General features: G+C 37.9%; 1 long non-coding RNA gene across 2 annotated transcripts in view; it reads left to right on the forward strand.

Moving 5' to 3' along the window:
• The first annotated feature begins 5,109 nt into the window (after positions 1-5,109).
• The window catches only part of LOC132098426 (uncharacterized), a 38,288-nt gene continuing 26,657 nt past the window's right edge, over positions 5,110-16,740 (forward strand). The window contains exons 1-4 of one of the 2 annotated variants that reach the window (XR_009422918.1): positions 5,110-5,178; positions 7,161-7,247; positions 7,859-7,996; positions 8,389-8,558. This is a non-coding gene — a long non-coding RNA (uncharacterized LOC132098426). Of the gene's footprint in view, positions 5,179-7,160; positions 7,248-7,858; positions 7,997-8,388; positions 8,559-16,740 lie in introns of those variants that run through there. The other variant, XR_009422919.1, reaches the window with a different exon arrangement.

Here is a 16,740-nt window from a genome sequence, read left to right on the forward strand (position 1 = left end):
TGAATAAATTAAGGAATCTATAGCATCTATGAAATCTGTTAAGGCCCCATGGCCTGATGGATTTCCATCTGGATTTTACAAAGTCTTTTCTAATTTGCTAAGCCCAATTTTACTTTTTTTTTTTTTTTGAGAAAGTCTTCAGATTGGTTGTTAGGGTTAGGGTTGCCTGCAAGCCTCTATTTAGTGATGATTTCGCTGCTCCTAAAGAAAGATATTAATACATTAGAATGTGGTTCATATCGTCCCATCTCTCTACTAAATTGTAACAATAAGATCTTATCCAAACTTTCATCTATCCGTTTAGAAAATTCTATGGGTCAAATAATTTCACCTGATCAAACTGGCTTTATTCTGGGAAATATATATATATATATATATATATATATATATATATATATATATATATATATATATATATATATATATATATATATATATATATTTTTTTTTTTTTTACATCAGACCCCCTTTTAATATATTATATTCTTCCCATTCAAATGATCCAGAGCTGATACTATCACTTGATGCAGAAAAGGCGTTTGATCGTGGTGAATGGAACTATCTCTTACAGATCTTAGGAAAATTCAGATTTGACCCATATTTATATCTTGGATTAAAGATGTATGTGCAGCCCCTAAAGCTACTGTATGCACTAATAATGTGTTTTCAAAGTATTTCAAATTACTTTGGAGCGCAAGACAGTGTTGTCCCCTTTCCCCATTGTTATTTGCCATAGCTATTAAAACCTCATGCAATTATCCTACGTTCCAGTGCACAGGTTTGTGGTATCAACCGTGCAGGTACAGTGGTTAAGGTTTCCTTATATGCAGATGACCTTCTTTTTTTATTTAACCCTTTTACTTTAATTCCTCAAATTCTTTCTATTTTAGGTACTTTCAGTAGTTTCCCAGGATACAAATTAAATCTCTGTAAAAGTGAATTGTTCCCATTGAACTCATACTCCCTTCAAATTTGATATTCAGACTTTCAGTTCAGGGTTGTCAGAAATCGATTTAAGTACCGCCAGGTGATCCGTAAATACTCTGACCTGTTCAGTGCTAACATTAGTCCTCTCCATAACCATGTCAAGTCTCTCTTCGTGTCCTGGAAATGTCTCCCTCTATCTTTGATAGAAAGGGTAAAAGTGATCAAAATAAAATGTTCTCCCTAAATTTGTATATTTTTTTCAGGGCAGCGAACATTAGAAATCTGATATATTGGGTGCAGCATGATTTACAATTAAAGAAGTGTGACGATCGTGTTCAGTGAGACACAGGAGAGAGTAGATCCAATTGCAGATATTTATTAATATAAAGGATAATCCAAAATCGTGGTCGAAAACAATCCCACCATTCATGAAGATCATTGGTGACTTGTATTTGTTCATGAAGAACAATGGTGACTTGCCTTTGTTCATGAAGATCAATGGTGACTTGCCTTTGTTCATGAAGATCAATGGTGACTTGACTCTGTCCTTGAAGATCAATGGTGACTTGACTCTGTCCTTGAAGATCACCAGTGACCGGACTTGACTCTGGAAGGTCAACGGTAACTAGTCCAGACTCTGGAGGGTCAACAGTGACTAGCCCTGAATCTCGGAAGGTCAACATTGACTAACCCTAACTCAGGAAGGTCCACGGTGACTGGCCCTGATTCTAGAAGGTCGACGGTGACTAACCCTGACTCTAGAAGGTCAACGGTGACTAACCCTGACTCTGAAGGGTCCACGATCACCTGACTCGACTCTGGAGGGTCCACGAGCACCTGACTCGACTCTGGAGGGTCAACCGGAACCTGACTCAACGTGACATGAACACTCCTGGGAATCGCTAGGATTTTGAATAGCATGGAGAAATAATCCAAAATGTTTCAGTGGCCATCTTGGGCATTGGCGCTGGGCTGGCGGCCATCTTGCATCGTGGCGCTGGGTTGGTGACCACTTTGTGCTGTGGCGATGTGCTGGCGTCCATCTTGCCTCGTGGCGCTGGGCTGACGGCCATCTTGTGCAGTAGCTCTGGGCAGGGCGGCCATCTTGTGTTGTGGCGCTGGGCTGGTGTCCATCTTGCCTCGTGGCGCTGGGCTAGGTTGGCGGCCATCCTGTGCAATGGCGCTGGGTCGGCAGCCATTCTGCGCATCGGCGCTGGGCTGGCGGCCATCTTGTGCAGCGGCACTGGGCTGGTGGCCATCTTGTGCAGCGGCGCTGGCTCGGCAGACTTGTGCCTCCTCTCCCCTCTCCGTCCACAATGGTGAGACAGCGGCTCCCATCCGAACCCAGGGTCGACGGGGGGCCAAAGTGAAGAGTGATGCCGGACCTCACTCACCACTCACTCCTGAGCGACCTCCCCTGGTCCCACGAAATACGACCAGGCGGGTACCCTCAAAACCATTTCCTCTATCCCGCTCAGTGGCTGGGGAGGAAGTATCAAAAAACATACAGCTGGATCTTCTGGATGGAGTCCTTCTGTGACGTTCGTGACCCAAAGAGACACAGGGAGAGAGAGAGATCCAATCGCAAGTATGTTTATTAAAGGGTAATCCAAATCGAGGTCAAAAAACAGCCAAGGTCAAAACCAAACAAGCAGTCCAAAACAAATAAACAAAGGAAAGGGACAGGAAAAGGAAATCGGAAAACGAGGAGTCTCGGAGAGCGAGAAGACAATGAGAAATCTTGGAGGACGAGAAGACTGGAAACACGAAAGGTAAGGACTCCATACAGACAACGTGAGAAGACAGGTAGTTATAGGGAGGCTAATGACAATTAAGTGAATGCACCTGGTGCAATTAGCAGGAGTGCAATAACTGTGATGACAGGACAAGACTAGTGGAATACTAGTGCCTACGGTGAAGTGCCTAAGGGGAAGTGAGCCTACTAGTGGACACCCAGGGAAACAGAGACTAGACAGCGTGACAAGAAGTCTCAGTGGGTACTGATGGAAGCTGCCTCTTGTACTCTAGCAAATTTATCATCCTTACTAAGTGTACCAGTTCCCTTTAAGTATACTACGAAAAATCCGTAATTTTCGTAATTATTAAAAAATAATTACGAAAAATCCAGTTGTTACGCATTATTAAGTATTTGGTCTCAATTCTGTTTAGTGGTAGACCTTAAAGACCCATGTACTATGGAGCAGATTTTTTGCAACATTTCATTTCCACCCTCTTTGATGGATAGGGCTTTTAACACCTGGAGGGAACATGTCTTAGCTACAGTTGGTGAGCTATACATTGACATCAATTTTGCATACTTTACAGAACTTAGGTTAAAATTTGACTTATCCAGCTCCCATTTAGATACTTTCAGATACAGAATTTTATCCATAAGCAGTTTTCTAAGTTCCCCTTTTGCCCACTAAAAATATACTTGATGATATATTAGGCCTAGATATATCTGTGAAAGGGCTATTTCTGAAATCTATACTATAATTAACACAAAACAGTTCCCCTCAATATGTCTATTGAAGGCGCTCTGGGAGGAGGAATTGAATATGAAGTTTGAGGAAAATATCTGGGATCTAATTCTTGCCAGTATACACTCATCTTCTATAAATGCTAGACACACACTCATTCAATTTAAGGTGGTGCACAGAGTCCATTGGTCTAAAACTAAATTAAACAAAATATGACCTGATTTTGATCCAACCTGCCTTCGCTGCACAACTGAACCAGCAACATTATTTCATTCTTTCTGGTCTTGTGCAAAACTGTTTTTCTGTTATTTTTTCTTTATAGATAGACTTCAACCCCTTAACAGTATTGTTTAGCATTTTGCCAAAAATTGTTCGATTAAGCATATCACAGGCTCATAATGTAGCTTTTGCAAATTTACTGGTTTGGTGACTTATGAATTGGAGGTCAGCAGCTGCCCCTCCTTATCACCAATGGGTTTTTGATTCGGTTTGTGATAAAACAAAAGTCTAAACTTATTTTTTGAGAGTCTGGAGCCTTTTCCAAAATATTTTAAGAGACTGTATCCTAGACTGTACCCAATTAAATTTTATTTTGTTTATTTATTTTCTTTCCTTTTTTTTCTTTCTTTCTTTATTTGAATGTATAACTATGATTAACTTTTTTTTCTTTTTTCTTCATCTGTATTAATGTGGTTGCATTTATTATGTGGATATGTTTATATCTATATTACTATGTTTACTGTATTGCTACTTTCTGTTTGACCTAAGATAAACCAAATAAAAGCTTAAAAATGTAAAATAATAATAGTAAAAAAACAACAACAATAAAACATTTTTATGTCATTTTAACAAGTTAAATGATATTCAACACAAGTATTACAAGTATTATTGGTAAACTCTATCTAAACAACTGTTCACACTATATACAATATACATTAAAAATATATTAATTGTTTTGAAATGGTTCTCTGCATTTCCTCTAACCACAACTGTTTTGTAACATTCTCAGTCTGTGGGCAGTGGACCTTGCCCCTGTATTGGCCATGTCCCATTGCACTTATTTCGAATTGCCCACACTTCTTACGAATGTTCACCTCTACAGTTTCCCTATAGGGTCTCGTGTGCATGGCTTCTGGGTTTGCAGTTTTTGAATCAGGCTGTGTCCTGATGCCTACACCAACTGTAGGCTGTAACTGGGTCTATATTATTTCCTGGACCATCTGCATTCTCTGAACCATTTGCACACAGGTAACCAACATCTGACTCTGCGCTGGTGCCTTGGGCCTGAGAAGGAGTCGCCAAACAGAAGTCTGCCTCTGCTTTGCCTGACCTGCTGCATAGACAGCTCCTGTTCTTTCTGTCTGTTTGTGTACCACTGAATCAAGGTGTTCTGGTTAACTTCCACCAGCTGCATTGATGTTCCTCCCATTAGCAAGCTGTTGGTTCCCCTTGCTGTCCCAGCCAGCTTAATGATGTTCTGTAATAGACATGATATGAAGCATGATGTAAATGTAATGAAACATCACATCTAAGAGTGTCATGCTGGGATTGTAATGTTCTACCTGAGATTCCCTGTGTTCACCACTGGATGGCGCAATTTCATCCCCCAGATCACTATTTTGTTAGAGACTTGTAGCACACCTGAATTGAATCACTACTAATAGCCAACCTTACTTAAATGCTTGACTGATGATTGGTCTTATTCAGTTCTGATGTCTGCTTGACTATGATGTGACCAAGGATTTGTAGTTAGAAACTGTCCTGTCTTCTGGTGAGCTTTTTTTGGGGGTTTTTCCCTTGCCTGAAAGTTAAGGACAGATCTCTGTTTGGATACCTTTTTTATGTTTTCTACCAAGCTGTGCTTTTTTGAGTCATTCTGTGGCTTCTGTTCCTGTAGTTCCTGTCAAATGCTGACAAAAGGCTGTTTGGTTCCTTTTTTTTCTTTTATTTTTGAGAAGTGAACTTTAAGGGCTCTTTAAGTTCTATTACAGAACACCTTGTCCCCCCCCCCCCCCCCCTCTGCAATAGGGATCGACCTGCTCCAGTGGAGCAGTGGTAACCACCAAGGATATACAGGTGTATCTCAAAAAATTAGAATGTCGTGGAAAAGTTTATTTCAGTAATTGAACTCAAATTTTGAAACTTGTGTATTTAATTTCATTGCACACAGACTGAAGTAGTTTAAGTATTTGGTTCTTTTTATTGTGGTTATTTTGACTTGCATTTAACAAAAAAACATCAATTCACTAACTCAACAAATTAGAATACTTCATAAGACCAATAAAAAAATAAAATAACTTTAAGTGAATTGTTGCCCTTCAGGAAAGTATGTTCATTTACTTTGCATGTACTCCGTACTTGGTAGGGGTTCTTTTTGTTTCAATTACTGCTTCAATTCAGTGTGGCAATGAGGTGATCAGTTTGTGGCACTGCTGAGGTGGTATGGAAGCCCAGGTTTCTTTGACTGCGGCCTTCAGCTCAGCTGCATAGATTCTCTATGGGGTTCAGGTCTGGTGAGATTGCTGGCCAGTTAAGCACACCAATGCCATGGTCATTTACCAACACTTGGTGCTTTTTGGCAGTGTGGGCAGGTGCCAAATCCTGCTGTAATATGGAATCAACATTTTCAAAAAGTTGGTCAGCAAAACCTTAATCATTTCTTGGTAAACGGGTGCAGTGACTTTGGTTTTCAAAAAACAATGGACCAAAACCAGCAGATAACATTGCACCCCAAATCATCACAGACTGTGGAAACTTTACACTGGACTTCAAGCAACTTGGGCTATGAGCTTCTCCACCCTTCCTCCAGACTCTAGGACCTTGGTTTCCAAATGAAATACAAAACTTGTGCTCATCTGTAAAGAGGACTTTGGATCACTGGGCAACAGACCAGTTCTTCTCCTTAGCCCAGGTAAGACACCTCTGTTGTCTGTGGTTCAGCAAATTCCTTGACACTTCTGTGTGTGGTGGCTCTTGATGCCTTGACCTGAGCCTCAGTCCATTACTTGTGAGGTTTACTCAAATGAATGTTTGTGGCTTACCCTCCTTGTGAAGGGTGTCAATGATTGTCTTCTGGACAGCTGTCAGATCAGCAGTCTTCTCCATGATTGTGTAGCCTAGTGAACCAAACTGAGACCATTTTGAAGGCTCAGGAAACCTTTGCAGGTGTTTTGAGTTGATTAGCTGATGTGAGCCAAAATCATCACAATTAAAATGACCAAAGACTTAACCTACTTCAGTCTGTTTGCATTGAATTTACTGTTGATTTACTGAAATTACCTTTTCCATGACATTCTAATTTGAGATGCACCTGTATATTTTAAATGGTATTAATGTGTTTTCTATAGTTTTCTTTCAAATGCAGTGTGGAATTTTACTGTAGTAGTGCTATTAATATGGCATCATAGTATTGCTATAGGAATGTTCTTTACAGTGTAACTATATAATACAAAATAAAATGGTAATATTATTTAAAATAATATAGGAATACTACAAACATCTAAATGCATAGTATTGGTATTGAAATATTATAGGGCTACTATATATTACCATTCAGGATGCTGCATACCAGCACTAGCATCTCATTCTGATCACCAGCATACTAGCACCAAAGCGCAACATATGCTGTTCTTGCTGGTATGACCAGCTATGCTGGTTTTTCGAGCAGGGCATCTGTAACATTATACTGTATATAAGATAGTGACTCATTTCCTAGAAATTAATCAATGAATTAATATATGAATTTGCTTACAGACTAAGAAATGTCCAATGCTGTCTCGTGGACCGACAACTTTGCTTGGAGGTGTGCTGAATTGCATCTGTGGTTTTCACACTCCAAAGGTAATATTTAATGTAGCAAGCATTTTTTTGTTGGTATTTCCTGAAATGGGTTTCTTTCTGAAATGTCAGGGCTTTTTTTAATCTTATTTTTTGGTTGTCTTAAGCTGCCCACTGCCTTTTGTGTTTTATTTATTTATTTGTTTTTAATTGCACTGAAGTATGAGCTCAGTTCAAATTTGAGGAAGTTCAGTAAGTAAGAATGAAAGCAAAAGCAAGAATGCTATGAGATGCTGGCTGAGACCTACTAATTTTCAAACCTTTGGGGAAAAAAAACGGGGCACCTGTTGTCTGCTGATTGGTCGGTTTGAATATCTCAGATTTGGTTTAAGTCACAGGGTCAAGGATAAATGTAGAATGTAACCTGTCTGCTTTCTCTCATCTCTGGGCTCTACTCTTGAATTGTCCTCTTCCTCTCTGAGCTAGACTCATGTCCCTCATGGCATCTCTCTCAATACTCTCAAGAGTCGGTACTGCTGATAAATAATTTCTCTTATGGATGACACTTCCATTCAGAAAGAAGTGTTTTTGAATGCTGCATTTACTTAAAATGGTAATATTAATATAGATCGTAATGCTTGCTATTATAACTCCTTGTCTCCTCACCTTTTTAGTTTACCAAGCCAAGATTTACTAGCTCATACATAGCTGCAGCAAAGCCAAATCTTAGTTTGGCCAGGAGACCTTCTCAGGTTGAAGACCAGCCCAGCGCAGCAGTGTCTTGTGCCTCTAGACCAAGCACTACAGTCTCTGTAAGTAATGGCATAATCTATAATGTATTCTATGAAGACACCTTCCACATTACATTCTATAAAAACAGTTTTTTAATATTTAAATTAATAAATAATAATAGTAAATAATAAATAGATTTAATACGAACTACTATAAAGTTATTGGTACTTTTATTGAAAACTGATCAAATTTCACAACTTTAAATCATAATGTTACTATCTTTTTAGTTTTTTTTTTTTTTTAAATAAATGTACTGTATTTTTGATCAAATGCAACCTTGGTGACCAGAATAGGTTTCTTTTTATAAAGGTTTGGACCTCAAATTTTTAAACCGTAGTATATGCTTTAATCTAGGATGAGTTATTGTAATGTTCTATTTGCAAAATCTATATTTTACTTCATGATTGTACAGACACCTGATCCTACAGTTCCAACCCCTGTCCCCAGAGCCACTGCAGATGTGTCCAGTCCCGCTCAGTCATGCAGGATTGTCTCGATTTCCTATTCGGCTTACATGCCCTGAAGTAGTTTCTTAAAAATGTAAGCTGAAAAATGGTCAATGTCTACGGAGTTTACTTAAAACTGATTTATTAAACGGGATATCAGAAATATTTCATTCATACCAAAGGTATCTAAGTGAAAACTTTAATTCCAATCATAATTTCATGTGAAAAGTCATTGCTAAAAATAGTAATCTTAAAGGTGTAATATGCAAAAAAATTTGTCCTCTAGAGGGCGCTATATTCCAAACAACAACAACAACGGCGTAGTTTGATGACGATGTGTAGGGGCGTGGAATGATGGGAACTGTTGTTTTCAACTCCACCGGGGATATTGAGTCAGACGGGAATCGAATAATCATTCATGGATGAGGTAAAGTTCTATTTTTATAAATGTTGTGTTTAATGACATGCTGTTGTTTAATTAAAATGAATTAACCGCAAGAAAAGTAAGGTTTAATACTAAATCGGTTATCATAGATGTTACTGTATTTGTCGAATTCATTGTTGTGATAACGAGGCGCAGTTTTACGTGTTCTAAACAATTGATGTAAAAGTACATTCGAACATACCCACATCATTTGCCAAAATACTGATTAATCTTTATGTATAACACATGCTATATTTATTTACATGGCCATAAACACCAGACGTGATAAACAATGTCAATAAACTAAACCTAAAGCAATAATACTTTACTTACATAAATATAACTATTACCGAATGCTACATTTGGAATATATAAAATTTAAGCATGCTGATTTGCAACTTATATGTGACTTAGGATTATGCACTCTACATAACTATGTAAAAGTGAAAACATTATATACATTTTCAAGTTTATTTTTATGTATATCTATGTATTGTCAGCTGCCATGTCAAATCTGTTTGTACAATTATTTATATTTGCTTATGTGTTATGTTGCAGGAAGACACGGATAGATCCTCATTGGATGTATCCATGTCAAATACTGATGAGAGCAGCTGGCATGAAGCATCACATGGAAGAACAAAAGGTGGAGACAGAGGAAAAAGAAAAGGGATTGGAAGAGCTTACAGAGTGGAAGAAAAAAACTGGAGCGGTTGAACTCAGCAGTGTAACAAGAGGAAGAACATCAAGTAGACGTAGAAGGTCTACAGGGGGAAGACAAGCAGCAAGAGGAAGAGGAAACACTGCATCATCTGGACTGTGCGAAGAGGACAGATTGAGGGTGTCTAGGCTGCAAGAGGACAGGATGTTGATGACACAGGTGAGTATTGACATACTTCAAGTATCCAAAATAGTTTCAGCATTTGGCATTAACTTATGAAATGTGCAATTTCAGAATCTTATAGGAAATATGAATGTGGCTGAAGCTCAAGGACTCTTGATTAGAGTAATGAATAGAGAACCAGGCCTCATCTTTGATGTCCTCCAACCACCTGCTCATCAAGAGGAACACCAATTACCAGATGTACCTCGATGGTGTTCTTGCACAAGATGCATTGAAATGCCATCTGATATAGAAAAAAAATGTTGTGGCATGACAGACCGCACATGTGTAAGCATGTTGCCCCACATGTCGTTATACATATTGGATGAGCAGGTATTGCGCTTGTCACGCCATTTAAGAAATGACATTTATGCAATTCATGACACACAGGAGCCTGGGGATGACAACCGGGAATACCGCTATGCTGCTTACAGAAATTGTCTTGTGGCAGTGTGGTTCACTTGGGGCGGGAAACCGCATTGTCATCCCTAGCTGCTGTGTGCGCAGAGTCCGTGAGAAATTCCCTGACCCAAATGGGCAGTACACTGGATTCATCGCTGCTGTGTTGTAGAAACATGCTGCTTATTCAGGTTCACCTATAAACGGGTATTTATGTTTAAAGGACTTGTTTATTTTGTTTAGTTGTCATTTATAATTATTTATTCAATGTTACATTTTTATTTATATGCTGTCTTACCTGTTTGGTAAAAAAATAGTTTGCCACTGTTCAATTTAAAATGTTTGTATTACAAATATAAAGAATATGTTATTCTTTATTTGCTGCGTTCTTCTTAAGAACCTGTTTAGAAGGGTGATGTAAATAAAACAACTTTTTGTTTTTTTGGTAAGATTTATTTATAACAAATAAAAAAAATTGTGTGAAATGATTTACCATTTATTTACATATTTGATAACTTTTCTAAGGTGTCAGTTACAAACATTTTTAGGTATACGCATCAAGTTTCAGAATAAAATTAAACTATAAAATTGTTTGGCTGACTAAGTTGAAGGTAGACTTCTGAACTTGTGGGTTCAGATTGCTGAGGTTTTAGCTCACTGCTTGTCTCTTGACTCTGGTAGTGTAGAGCTTGCTCCTTTTTGAGAAAAGGAAAGAAAAAAAGAAACAATTGAAATTCTATGAAAATTAATAAGTGCAATTTATAAATGAAGCCTAACATTGCACTGATCGATAACTAGTAAATAAAATAGAGAGTTGTCATACAATCTGTTCTAAATTACGATAAATAACATATTTTAGATGTGTGTGTGTATATATAGATTTGCATAATTATCCTAAAACAGACATCTTAGCTAAGATTTTTTGCTGTACATACCTATGCCTCTACTGACATGTGACTCCAGAATGCTGTCAATCGAAGGAGGTTGGACACTTGGAAGGAGGCCTAGTTTCCTGGGGTCCTCAGGCCTTGGAACCCTACGCCTTGGCATCCCCACATCAGCCTGGAGTCTTGCGCGCACAATTTCCGCTTGCAGATCAGGAATGTAACTGTAGTCTTTAGCCATCTTCAAGGCATATACAGTCCATCTACCAGTTTTCTTCTGGAACTGTCTGCGAAAGCTGTAATGAAAAATAATTTGTATTTAGACAAAAAAAATTACGCAGAAATAAATGGATAATAAGACGCATTCGAAGGACGAAATATCAAGTTCAACAGAAAGTTCTGTGTGATAGAAAATATATTTTTAAATCTTACATCTTTTGGCCATTTTTGTTGAGCATTGGCGGTCGATCTATATGGTGGTTATAATCCAGGGCTGCGAGTAGAGTTCTTGCCTCGTAGACCAGTGGTGAGAAGCTGAACCGCTTGCTGACGTACATCAACAAGTGATTGTGGAATGATTCCAGCTCACAGGTTGATCTGGAGAAATAAATTAGCCTATGTTCATATTTCGAGTAGTATTCAAAACATTGATCACAGTGATGACTACTGGTTACTAATTCCATTTTGAAACAGACATGAAGGTGCTTCCATAAGTTACCTGAAAGGTAGATATCGATGGACATTTCTGAGCCACCTCTTTTTTAGAACTATCGTTTCCAGTGCCTTGTGAGCTTTGGAACCACTCTCCAGCCATTGCTTGTCTTGTATTTCTGGCAGGCTACCGTGCAGGCAGTGACCAAGATACCATTCGTGCTCATTTGTGACATGGTGCAGCACACTGCTCCATAGTTTCTAAAAAACAAATCTTGTAATCAAGACCATACAGTCGAAGAAAAAATAAAGCATAGATATTGTAATGTGCTATCCATTCGTCCATCTGCTGTGTAGTGCACAATAAATCAATAAATGAGATTTGATTTCATATTTCAGAAAAATGCATTAAAAAAATTTTAAACAAGAGGCTAGAAAATTGAATTGTAATAATACTTTAAAAAAATGTTTAAAATATTTTCAGCACATAGAATGACATGTAGGTATTGCATAGATTTTTTTTTTTTAAATGCCATAGAACATACCTAATACAACTACACCATCCTTACTCTTCATACGTTGAATTGCAGCACATCTTTTGTCCTCCCACATGTCCTTTATTGCTCCTAAGCAGTAAGTGTCCTGTATATTAAAAAAAGTGTTCTTTCCTACAAAGCCCATGTTCATGCATTTAAACAGGTGTGCCACTTTGTAGTAGTTATTTCCCGAGAGCAGAATGTTAGTGGCCATCATGAAATCTCCTGCTTGCATTCCAAATTTCATTGTAGGCTGCGAATTCCAAGTCCACACTTTGTGCCCATTTGAACAGATCTATAAGACAAAATACACAAGAGTGATTGCAATACATACAAACAACGAATTTCCAAAAATCATATGCATTGAGTTAAAAAGTATATGGATTACAATAAAAAACTACTTTTAAAGTCTTGTTTGGAATTTGAAACTGTATTCATCTATATATGTAGGTTCACTAAGCTGAATAGAGACTGAGACTATGATATACATCTTTTTTATAACGAAAACAACAATAGGTTTTGTGTGACATGCACCTATTAAAATATATATTTTTTCCTAAGTTCATATGCTAATATACAGAATTATTGTTTTGCATTTATTTTATTACCCATTGGATGACACTTGCTGTTCCCCTTGAAGTCAGGTGGACTTCAAAAGGTGGTGAAGCCCGGCAGGTTTTACAATTCACCACTGGTAGCTGTAGAAGTTTAACCAACTGTTTCAACTGTGCTTCATATACAATAGATGCCCGTTGTCCAATTATGTCCTCCTCACACATGACTTTGTTGCTAGCATCAGATGTAAGGACATGATCTTCATGTAGGGGTATCACTTCATCTTCTTGTGTTAGATGGACAGTCTCTTCGAGATCAATTACTTTAAGCTCCTCGATTTTTCTAAAGTCATTAGTTCCTTCACCAGTTCTGTAAATACATATATAAATATTTACAACATTGTATTATTAGCATGTACAAGAAAAATAGTTTTTTCTATACTTTCATTTTGTTAGGGAAAAAAGAATGTGTAAAGCCTGGAAGCCAAAAACATTGATAATATAACAGTTACAGTACGTCAATCAGTTGATATTATTTTGTTTTACCTATATCTGTATTAAAATACATGATTCATGCAGACAAACCTAAGACAGATAGAGGGAACATAATCCTCATCAGAAGTGCTGTCCTCACTGTCTATTTCCCATGATGTATCATCTGGGTGTTTAAAATCAATTCTGCAAAATACATAATAGTAGTATTAGTAGTGGTAGAACTAATACTAAAAATAATAACCAAGTACAGTATACAGAAAATTACACAAACAGGAGTAGACAGCAAACAGCATTTTGTAACAATGCATTACACCACTTACACTGTGTTCTGAAGATCATTGGCATCTTCGCTCACAGTAATGGTGGACTCATCATGGAAGCTCATCTTTGAAAAACTGCACCACAACAAAAAAAGAAAAAAATGTAGGTTTGTAATGACGGTATGCATAACAATTTATTCTTATTATCAGCCTATATGATAAAATCATTTTTATCAACACATCTTTGTATTACAACACATGTAATAGTCACCTTTCATGTAATAGCTGTTCATCGCTTTCTGACATAGAAAGGTGTTCGACTCCAGGCACCAGAAAACACTGATCTCTGTAAAGCATATTTCATAAATTTATCCAATGTAATTCTATTCATAAACTCTGATAAATTATATAAAACAAATTTGCCAATGACTACCTCTCTGATGGTGAGTCACTGGACGAAGCTATGGTGGAGAGGGTTAGAAGAGGCATTCCAGGTCTCTTGTAAGGAGTTGACGTGGCTGGTCCTCCTTTTTGGTAACTTAATAAAAAAAATAAAAAAAATGTTGGACATTTGACACATCATTTTATGTCATGAAAAGTTCACCAAAGATGCAGTTTGAAAACATTACAGCCAATAGTTCATAACATGCCTAGAAGTATTCGCAGTGAATATGACCTCACGATTTTTCACATCATATGCATAGACAATGAGACATTCTAACAAGAAGACTTACACTGTCTTCTGTATTCAATTTTTATGTCAGTAAAAGAGTCAAAACAATTACTCACCTGTCAAGTAAAACACATGCAAGATCGGCGTCTCTTTCTAGTTGAAGTTTGTCACGAAGTTCTCTCCATTTAGGAAATGCCACACCGATGTTTATCCTGGTTTTATTTCTCTTCTTGTCCCAACTTCTTCTTGGGTCGTTTGGTTGACCTGTACGTTGACGCTTACGTTTTTGAGGCTTGTCTTTGTCGACAGAACCAGCTGCAATTGATAAAGAATAATTGTGCTCCATAACGACTGCACGAAACAGGCTATCGTTTGTTGCTCGATTGACGCTACAACTACAACTTCCGCATTTGTCCAGGACTCCACGCAGTACGAGCGGAAACCGAGGGTAACGCGGATATGACGCAATTGACTGGCGACTCCCAGCTCCCCCCTGCTCTAACGCCCCGTTTCCTTAGTTAAAATCGCAATTTTCTCACGATTTAAAAATAGTTGGAAACATTTGGAATATTGTAAGTAAACAACTTAACAAAATATATAACACTGGCCTTGTGATTTGGGGATATTTTAATGCAAAAATATTGCATATTGCACCTTTAAAGTGCTTAAAAAATAACATCCTTACTTAGCTAAATGATTTGTCTTTTTTTTTTTTCTTCTTTTTCATCACAGACTGCTCCTTCTGGAGCATTATTGCAAGGTCCATCTGTAGTTCAACTTCCTCGTTTGTGGTCTGAGACCATGCCACCACAAAACTGCACATTTTAGAGTGGCTTTTTGTTGTGGCCAGCCTAAGGCACACCTGTGCTATAATCATGCTAATCAGCATCTTGATATGCCACAACTGTGAGGTGGATGGATTATCTCGGAAAAGTGCTCACTAGCACTGATTTAGAAAGTCGTGGCCTAATGGTTAGAGAGTCGGACTCCCAATCGAAAGGTTGTGAGTTCGAGTCCTGGGCCGGCAGGAATTGTGGGTGGGGGGAGTGCATGTACAGTTCTCTCTCCACCCTCAATACCATGACTTAGGTGCCCTTGAGCAAGGCATCGAACCCCCAACTGCTCCCCGGGCGCCGCAGCATAAATGGCTGCCCACTGCTCCGGGTGTGTGCTCACAGTGTGTGTGTGTGTGTGTGTGCATTTCGGATGGGTTAAATGCAGAGCACAAATTCTGAGTATGGGTCACCATACTTGGCTGAATGTCACTTCACTTTTTTAAAAGAAAGATTTGTGAACTATATTTGGGAAATGGGCCTTTCGTGTAGATAGAAAAAGTCGTGGATCTTTGTGTTAGCTCATGAAAAATGGGGGCAAAGACAAAATTGTTGTTTATAATTTTGTTCAGTGTGTGTGAGTGATCTGGAAAAAACCTGTCTGATGTTGCGCTGGGAAGTTTTCAGGAAATTCTAAATTTAGGTTGTATGTAAAAATTGTCAATTAGGGTTTCATTCAATTATGATTCTATAGCATTTTATCTATCATCTCTGAAAATATCTTTGCAAAATGCACTTGTTTAGTACAGAAGAATAGCGACTTGGACTGTGGGGAAAGAAGACTGACTTTCTCTTATGCTAAGAGTGCTGTGGAGGTGCTTTCTCTTAACACAAAAAGTTAACCTATCAAAATAAATCAAGTAATCTATAATAAAGGTGTATCAATGCACATTTCACGTCAGTCCTGTGTAAACCACAGCACACTAAGTTTTATTTATTAATATTGTGAGATGGTGGAGTGCAAGAAAAAAAAAACTGTCTGAAGCTGCTCGATGCTGGAGATATATATATATATATAGTTGAAATCAAAATTATTCAATGTCTTGACCTGCAAGACATTTTGCTGCAGAGAACATTTTATGAAAACAATTCAAGAAAGGCTTCAGTAAAGTATTAGAGAAAGTTTAATACACTTTTGAGTGATTCTGAGAATGGAACATTGATGAATCATGATAAATTGGCTCTAAACATTGTTCAAAATTATTCAACCTCCGTTGTGCGGAATCTTTTATTCTTTAAAATCAATAAACACTGTCTGTAAATGTTTAGATTAGAAGCTTCTGTCACCTCTTCAGTCACAGAGTCTTAGCCCATTCCTGGCCTGAAAAAGCTTCCAGATCACTGATAATATTTGGTTTTCACATTGCCACTGCTTTCTTCAAATTCAACCAGATATTTGCAATGAGAATTAAGCCTGGAGATTGAATGGGCCACTTAAGAACATTCTATGACTGATCCCTGAACAAAGCAGTAGTAGATTTGGTTGTGTGCTTTAGGATGACTGTCCTGCAGGAAAGTCTACTGATCATCAGCTTCAGTCTTTACACCAAAGACAATACAATTCTTTTCAAAATGGCCTGATACTTCAAAGGATTCATGATGTCCTTCATACAGTCATGACTAATCCACATCCAAATTTGACGATGAGATTGTGTTCTTCTGCTTATGAGCTTTGCCTATTTTGCAGAAGACATACTGCTGATCCATGGGCCCAAAAGGTCCTGTT

The sequence above is a fragment of the Carassius carassius genome, chromosome 22 (genome assembly GCF_963082965.1).
Source record: "Carassius carassius chromosome 22, fCarCar2.1, whole genome shotgun sequence".
Classification (NCBI taxonomy): Eukaryota; Metazoa; Chordata; class Actinopteri; order Cypriniformes; family Cyprinidae; genus Carassius; species Carassius carassius.